A 10,000-nucleotide genomic window follows, 5' to 3' on the forward strand; every position below is an offset into this window, starting at 1 on the left:
AGTACGACTATAAAACAGAAAAGAAAAATCTTCTGATACCTCTCGACGGCTTCTTTATGGTCGTTCCTGTTGCCAGGATGAGCACAAGGTCCATTTTTAATAACAAACGGATACTCAACAGGTTACGGAATTGGAACCGTACTCCCTTTCGTTCAAAATTATTCAAGTGTTTAATTACTATGAAATAAAAATATTCAATTTCACTTCATTTCATTAAAACTTGAAAATTTTCGGCTTTCGCCTTGAACTTAGGACCGACTAACTCGTGATCAACCACTGTTCACACGAAACCCTTCTCCACTTCAGTCCTCCAAGGTCTCATTCGATTATTTGCTACTACCACCAAGATCTGTACCAATAGCGGCTCCATGCAGGCTTACGCCAAACACTTCTAAGCACACCATTGTACCCTCCTACTCACTAAAGTTTCAAAATTTATAATCCAACCGAAATTGTATTATAAATCATCTACTTTAGCGGTAATGTATAGGTATACAACTTAAGCGCCATCCATTTTAAGGGCTAGTTGCTTCGGCAGGTGAGTTGTTACACACTCCTTAGCGGATTACGACTTCCATGTCCACCGTCCTGCTGTTTTAAGCAACCAACGCCTTTCATGGTATCTGCATGAGTTGTTAATTTAGGCACCGTAACATTACGTTTGGTTCATCCCACAGCGCCAGTTCTGCTTACCAAAAGTGGCCCACTGGGCACATTATATCATAACCTCAACCTTCATATCAAGAAAGGTGAGGTTCTTACCCATTTAAAGTTTGAGAATAGGTTAAGGTCGTTTCGACCCTAAGGCCTCTAATCATTCGCTTTACCAGATAAGATTACTTTACATAATATTTAAATGCACCAGCTATCCTGAGGGAAACTTCGGAGGAACCAGCTACTAGATGGTTCGATTGGTCTTTCGCCCCTATACTCAATTCTGACAATCGATTTGCACGTCAGAACTGTTTCGGTCTTCCATCAGGGTTTCCCTGACTTCAACCTGATCAAGTATAGTTCACCATCTTTCGGGTCACAGCATATATGCTCAAGGTACGCTCCAGTTAGAGGTATAAATAATAATAAATTATCATTATACATAACTATATGGAACGCCCCGGGATTGAATTAATAGTGTAATACACTAAAAATTAATCCCATACAGTTAAGTTAATTACGCCATTAGGTTTAATATAACCCAATGACTTGCACATATGTTAGACTCCTTGGTCCGTGTTTCAAGACGGGTCCCGAAGGTATCCTGAATCTTTCGCATTGTTAATCATATAAATGCATACAATTAATATTAAAATCAATGATAATAATATTATTGTAAAATTCAAAAGAATTTTAGCATTATATATAATAAAATCTATCAACACTTTATCAAATCATCAGTATTTATTCTATGTTAATAAGCTAAAAGCAAATTAATTTGAATAAACTTAAAACCAATGATCTTTTGATAAATACTTTATTATGTTAATAGATTACAATGTCCTTATATGAAAAAAATGCACACTATTATTATGATATTTAAAATTAAATACCACAGTTATAATGATGAATTTTTCATAATGGATATTCAGGTTCATCGGGCTTAACCTCTAAGCAGTTTCACGTACTATTTAACTCTCTATTCAGAGTTCTTTTCAACTTTCCCTCACGGTACTTGTTTACTATCGGTCTCATGGTTATATTTAGTTTTAGATGGAGTTTACCACCCACTTAGTGCTGCACTATCAAGCAACACGACTCTTTGGAAATATCTTTCTAGTAATCATTAACGTTATACGGGCCTGGCACCCTCTATGGGTAAATGGCCTCATTTAAGAAGGACTTAAATCGTTAATTTCTCATACTAGATATTAAGATATTCCATACACTGCATCTCACATTTGCCATATAGACAAAGTGACTTAGTGCTGAACTATTTTCTTTTCGCTCGCCGCTACTAAGAAAATCCTTGTTAGTTTCTTTTCCTCCCCTCATTAATATGCTTAAATTCAGGGGGTAGTCCCATATGAGTTGAGGTTGTATAAATTTTTTTTTTTTATAACTCTTTTATTTTTTCGCTATTTTAAAGAAATATATTTTATATCTTCGATACCATTTTATAAATCTCTAATAATAAATATAAAATCTTTTCATCCCACCAATTCAAATTATTAATATATTTATTTCATATATTATTAAAATATATATTTTCATCCACTTCCACTTTTTAAATAAATACATTAGGGACATAAGGTCTAGACCACAAATAAAATTTTTATGCTAGACTTTCCTCTTTAATGTATTTATTTAAATATATTTTAAATAATATTGAAATTTTCTTTATTTTGGGAATACTAAGATTCTCATTTATTACAAAATTTCGTTCAACAATGAGGTATTCAAGAATATATTGTATATATTTCTCTTTATGCTATTACTATTATGGATTAAAAATACAATCCAATAATATACCATATGCCTTAAGTTCTTTTAATTAACTAAAAGAATAAGTAACTAATTTTGCATAGTCTTACAACCCTCAACCATATGTAGTCCAAGCAGCACTTTAGAATTAATTAAAGTGCATAACAGCATGGACCGCAATATGCGTTCAAAATGTCGATGTTCATGTGTCCTGCAGTTCACACGATGACGCACATTTTGCTGCGTTCTTCATCGACCCATGAGCCGAGCGATCCACCGCTTAGAGTAAAAATTTTTTTGTATTTTTTGATTCAAAGTCAAGAGTTTTTAATTTATTGAAAGCATAATAATAATATTTATAACAAATTTTTAAAATAAAATTTCAACACATCTTTCAATAAATTGTAATTTTAAACCCAAACATTTGCAAGCTGCGCATGTCTTAGGTCAACAAAAACAGTAATACCATTTTTAGTAGCTATTCTCTTTTATTTGTGCATAATCCAGTATTTCTTGAATGAAAATAAACCAAAATATATTTATATAACATATATGTATTTTATATGTATATAACATATACTTAATCACAAATAGAAAATACCATAAAAAAGGAATTACACGTTAATGTGAACAAATTAACTTATCATTTATATATTTACTATAAAAAGATCATTTAACTTTTTATGAAATTTTTTATAAATAATAAGTACAGCTATATATGTTTAAAGGTTTTTAGCGTTCAAATACAATGTATGCGAAATTCACAATATATGTATAAATATACTGCTCATAATGCATTACATGGAGTAAAAAAAAAAAGAAAAAAAAGAAAAACACTCAAATATGTTTTATGCAAATTATTGATATACCCACATTGATTTAAATAAATAATATTTATCAATAATTCAAAACATATTGAATGAAAAGAACAAAAAAGAAAAAAATTTTTTTTTTTTTTTTTTTTTTTTTTTTTTTTTTTTTTTTTAATATATATTTATTTTTCGGATAGGAACACAATAATGATCCTTCCGCAGGTTCACTTACGGAAACCTTGTTACGACTTTTACTTCCTCTAAATAATCAAGTTCGGTCAACTTTTGCGAAACAACCGTGAAACACAAGGCGTCACAGTGATCACGTCCGGAGACCTCACTAAATAATTCAATCGGTAGTAGCGACGGGCGGTGTGTACAAAGGGCAGGGACGTAATCAATGCGAGTTAATGACTCACACTTACTGGGAATTCCAAGTTCATGTGAACAGTTTCAGTTCACAATCCCAAGCATGAAAGTGGTTCAGCGGTTTACCCGGACCTCTCGGTCTAGGAAATACACGTTGATACTTTCATTGTAGCGCGCGTGCAGCCCAGGACATCTAAGGGCATCACAGACCTGTTATTGCTCAATCTCGTTACTGCTAGACGCAATTTGTCCATTTAAGAAGCTAGTGTCCTTATAATGGGACAAACCAACAGGTACGACTCCACTTATATAAACACATTCAAACACTTGTCCATTCAAGATGAACGCATGAATGAAGGCTATATAAGCTTCAACACCATAATCCTGAAAGCATCTATTTAATATATTTGAGTCTCGTTCGTTATCGGAATTAACCAGACAAATCACTCCACGAACTAAGAACGGCCATGCACCACCACCCATAGATTCGAGAAAGAGCTATCAATCTGTCTTACACGCTTATGTTCGGACCTGGTAAGTTTTCCCGTGTTGAGTCAAATTAAGCCGCAGGCTCCACTCCTGGTGGTGCCCTTCCGTCAATTCCTTTAAGTTTCAGCTTTGCAACCATACTTCCCCCGGAGCCCAAAAGCTTTGGTTTCCCGGGAAGCGACTGAGAGAGCCATAGTAGTAGCTACACCCAATTGCTAGCTGGCATCGTTTATGGTTAGAACTAGGGCGGTATCTGATCGCCTTCGAACCTCTAACTTTCGTTCTTGATTAATGAAAACATCTTTGGCAAATGCTTTCGCTTAAGTTAGTCTTACGACGGTCCAAGAATTTCACCTCTCGCGTCGTAATACTAATGCCCCCAAACTGCTTCTATTAATCATTACCTCTTGATCTAAAAACCAATGAAAGTAGAACAGAGGTCTTATTTCATTATTCCATGCACAAAATATTCAGGCATTTGGAGCCTGCTTTAAGCACTCTAATTTGTTCAAAGTAATTGTACCGGCCCACAACAACACTCGATGAAGAGCACTGAAGCAGGTTTAAATAGGAGGAATATATAAAAATACATTGTATTAATTATATATAAGAACTCCCACCGGTAATACGCTTACATACATAAGGTAATGTACATACCACAATTATAGTTGTACTACCCGTATGAAGCACAAATTCAACTACGAACGTGTTTTAACCGCAACAACTTTAATATACGCTATTGGAGCTGGAATTACCGCGGCTGCTGGCACCAGACTTGCCCTCCAATAGGTCCTTGTTAAAGGATTTAAAGTGTACTCATTCCAATTACAGGGCCTCGGATATGAGTCCTGTATTGTTATTTTTCGTCACTACCTCCCCGAACTGGGAGTGGGTAATTTACGCGCCTGCTGCCTTCCTTAGATGTGGTAGCCGTTTCTCAGGCTCCCTCTCCGGAATCGAACCCTGATTCCCCGTTACCCGTTGCAACCATGGTAGTCCTAGATACTACCATCAAAAGTTGATAGGGCAGACATTTGAAAGATCTGTCGTCGGTACGAGACCATACGATCTGCAAGTTATCTAGAGTTCAACCAATATAACGATCTTACGATCGCTTGGTTTTAGCCTAATAAAAGCACACGTTCCAAAAGGTCCGTGTTTATTTTGCATGTATTAGCTCTAGAATTACCACAGTTATCCAAGTAACTGTTAACGATCTATGGAACCATAACTGATATAATGAGCCTTTTGCGGTTTCACTTTTAATTTGTTTGTACTTAGACATGCATGGCTTAATCTTTGAGACAAGCATATAACTACTGGCAGGATCAACCAGAATAATATTATTATATTATTTTTTATATAATATTTTTTAATGATATTTTCTTATTTGAAAATTACACAATACACAAAATATAGAAAGTCAACACACATATATACAACACAGACAACACATTTTTACTTTTTTCTAAAGCTTTTAAAGCTTTATATATTTTTTCTGACCTTTTTAACAATTGCTTTATATATTCTGGTACCCGCCATATACCATTATTTTATTCATTTATTCGCTTATTTCTCTTTGAGAATTTTTATCATCATATATATTAAAATATATATATTTTCTTATATTCTCTTTCAGTCCAATTAATTGGCACTGACACGTTTGTGGTTTGTTATGCGTGTTATGTTGCAAATACGGTTGCTTTTAATTTTTGCTTTTGTATTGTGAAAAGAATTTTCGTTCTCTATACATAATATTATTTAATTATGTAAGAACGATGTTTCTTCTTATATTAGCTAAACTTTCAAATAATATCATTTTTATACATTTTACTTTATTTCAATGCATAATGTGTATATATCTTTTTTTAAGAATATATACATTTTTTCTTTGATTTGAAATTAAAAATTTCAAATTCCATTATATTTATTTTTAAATAATAAATATATGATTATGAAAGTATTTTTTGAGCGTAATAATATAAATATTTCACTTAATTTAATACAATTCCATTAGCACATATATTTTATGTGTAATAAGAATAGTTTAAAGAAAGTTAAAATATTCTTTCAATATGCTACTTGTTAAGTATAGAATTTTAAATTTCATCATATTATAATAAATATAACAAAATTTGTCTATTTAAACCAACTGTAGCAGGTACCAGGAATAAAAAAACCCTATAAAAATTTTTAACGTATACAAATTATTTACTCAAATACTTATAATAAAAAAAAATTTCATATAAATACTTAATTTATAAAGTCATACAAGTATAAAAATTTTCATATAAGTACTAAGTCCATAAAGTCATACAAGTATAAAAATTCTCATACAAGTACGAAATGACAAATTTCATACAAGTAGAAAAGCATATTTACTTAAAATATAGTGAAATATATAGAGATATAAGACATAATAACTAGTTTTTACTAATAAAAAATTTTCATATAAGTACTAACTTATAAAGTCATACAAGTAATCATTTTCATATAAGTACTATTTCTGTATAAGTCAATTTGAACAAATTTGTGCAGATTTGTTATAAATGTTCCCTGCCAAGTTGACCTCACCAACCCGAAATCGTATGGAAAATTTACTTTTACCCATTTAAAATTTACAAACTCAAATATCCATGGGTAATTTATATGATTTTCAGAGCTCTCTATGGTTATAAGCAAACTTATAACATCAAAAGTATTTTTGCACTCTGTTTTTTTTTTGACGATTTATTACTTGTATGACTTTATACTTTTAATACTTATATGAAAATTTTTTACTTATATGACTTTATACTCTTTATACTTATATGACTTTATACACTTAATACTTATATGAAAATTATTTACCTGTATGACTTTTACACTTAATACTTATATGAAAATTTATTACTTGTATGACTTTATACTTTTAATACTTATATGAAAATTTTTTACTTATATGACTTTATACTCTTTATACTTATATGACTTTATACACTTAATACTTATATGAAAATTATTTACCTGTATGACTTTTACACTTAATACTTATATGAAAATTTATTACTTATATGACTTTATACACTTAATACTTATATGGAAATTTATTACTTGTATGACTTTATACACTTAATACTTATATGAAAATGATTTACCTGTATGACTTTATAAACTTAATACTCATATGAAAATTATTTACCTGTATGACTTTTACACTTAATACTTATATGAAAATTTATTACTTATTTGACTTTATACACTTAATACTTATATGAAAATTTATTACTTATATGACTTTATACACTTAATACTTATATGGAAATTTAATACTTATATGACTTTATACTCTTTATACTTATATGACTTTATACACTTAATACTTATATGAAAATTTATTACTTATATGACTTTATACACTTAATACTTATATGAAAATTATTTACTTATATGACTTTATAAACTTAATACTTATATGGAAATTTATTACTTGTATGACTTTTTGACTTATATGACTTTATACACTTAATACTTATATGAAAATTATTTACTAATATGATTTTTACACTTAATAATTATATGAAAATTTATTATTTATTATGACTTTATAAACTTAATACTCATATGAAAATTATTTACCTGTATAAATTTTACACTTAATACTTATATGAAATTATTTACTTATATGACTTTATACACTTAATACTCATATGAAAATTATTTACCTGTATGACTTTTACACTTAATACTTATATAAAATTTATTACTTATATGAATTCATACTTAATACTTATATGAAAATTATTTACTTATATGACTTTATACACTTAATACTTATGATTTAATACTTTAATGAAAATTACTTACTTATATGACTTTTTAGACTTAATACTTATATGAAAATTTATTACGTGTGTGAATTTTTGACTTATATGAATTTTACATGTAATACTTATATGAAAATTTATTACATATATGACTTTATACACTTAATACTTATATGAAAATTTATTACTTATATGACTTTATACACTTAATACTTATATGAAAATTATTTACTTATATGACTTTATACACTTAATACTTATATGAAAATTATTTACTTATATGACTTTTACACTTAATAATTATATGAAAATTTATTACTTATATGACTTTATACACTTTATACTTATATGAAAATTATTTACTTATATGACTTTATACACTTAATACTTATATGAAAATTATTTACTTATATGACTTTTACACTTAATAATTATATAAAAATTATTTACCTGTATGACTTTTACACTTAATACTTATATGGAAATTTAATACTTATATGACTTTATACACTTAATACTTATATGAAAATTATTTACTTATATGACTTTTACACTTAATACTCATATGAAATTATTTATATATGATTCATAACTTAATACTTATATGAAAATTATTTACTTATATGACTTTATACACTTAATACTTATATGAAAATTATTTACTTATATGACTTTTACACTTAATAATTATATGAAAATTTATTATTTATAATTACTTTATACACTTAATACTTATATGAAAATTATTTACCTGTATAAATTTTACACTTAATACTTATATGGAAATTATTTACTTATATGACTTTATACACTTAATACTTATATAAAAATTATTTACCTGTATGACTTTTACACTTAATACTTATATAAAAATTTATTACTTATATGACTTTATACACTTAATACTTATATGAAAATTATTTACTTATATGACTTTATACACTTAATACTTATATGAAAATTTAATACTTATATGACTTTATGCACTTAATACTTATATGAAAATTATTTACTTATATGACTTTTACACTTAATACTTATATGAAAATTTATTACTTATATGACTTTATACACTTAATACTTATATTAAAATTATTTACCTGTATGAATTTTACACTTAATACTTATATGGAAATTATTTACTTATATGACATTATACACTTAATACGTATATGAAAATTATTTACTTATATGACTTTATACACTTAATACTTATATGGAAATTTATTACTTGTATGACTTTATACACTTAATACTTATATGAAAATTATTTACTTATATGACTTTTACACTTAATACTTATATGAAAATTTATTACTTATATGACATTATACACTTAATACGTATATGAAAATTATTTACTTATATGACTTTATACACTTAATACTTATATGGAAATTTATTACTTATATGACTTTATACACTTAATACTTATATGAAAATTATTTACTTATATGACTTTTACACTTAATACTTATATGAAAACTTTTTACTTATATGACTTCTTGAATTTTAAACTTAATACTTATATGAAAATTATTTACCTGTATGACTTTTAAACTTAATACTTATATGACTTTTACACTTAATACTTATATGAAAATTATTTACTTACATGACTTTATAAACTTAATACTTATATGAAAATTATTTACTTATATGACTTTCAAACTTAATACTTATATGAAAATGTATTACTCATATGACTTTTTGACTTATATGAATTTTACATTTAATACTTATATGAAAATTATTTACTTATATGCCTTCATAAACTTAATACTTATATGAAAGATATTTACCTGTATGACTTTTACACTCAATACTTATATGAAAATTAGTTACTTATATGACTTTATAAAGTTAACACTCATATGAAAATTATTTACCTGTATGACTTTTACACTTAATAGTTTTATGAAAATTATTTACTTATATGACCTTATAAACTATATTCTTTTATTTGTATTTCTCCTCCTCTATATTACTTTTTGCATATTATAATATTTGTCAATGAGATTTTCAACATATTTACACCTTTGCTTTTAATTTAATAAATGTTTTTTAAAAGTTCAAATTCTTAGCTTAATGCGCGTTAATCGTTTT

The 10,000-nt window shown here is 27.5% G+C and overlaps 3 non-coding genes across 3 annotated transcripts in view; all 3 read right to left on the bottom strand.

Moving 5' to 3' along the window:
* The window catches only part of LOC120781922, a 3,976-nt gene extending 1,942 nt beyond the window's left edge, over positions 1-2,034 (bottom strand). Inside the window, exon 1 of the ribosomal RNA XR_005706184.1 lies at positions 1-2,034. This exon is cut by the window's left edge and continues 1,942 nt beyond it. This is a non-coding gene — a ribosomal RNA (large subunit ribosomal RNA).
* A 493-nt stretch (positions 2,035-2,527) lies between these two features.
* Positions 2,528-2,706, bottom strand: LOC120781919. The gene has a single exon (XR_005706181.1). It is a non-coding gene; the product is annotated as a 5.8S ribosomal RNA (ribosomal RNA).
* Positions 2,707-3,435: 729 nt separating this feature from the next.
* LOC120781920 lies at positions 3,436-5,427 on the bottom strand. Its single transcript, XR_005706182.1, has one exon. It is a non-coding gene; the product is annotated as a small subunit ribosomal RNA (ribosomal RNA).
* Positions 5,428-10,000: the final 4,573 nt, after the last annotated feature.

The sequence above is a fragment of the Bactrocera tryoni genome, unplaced genomic scaffold (assembly GCF_016617805.1).
Source record: "Bactrocera tryoni isolate S06 unplaced genomic scaffold, CSIRO_BtryS06_freeze2 scaffold_715, whole genome shotgun sequence".
NCBI lineage: Eukaryota > Metazoa > Arthropoda > Insecta > Diptera > Tephritidae > Bactrocera > Bactrocera tryoni.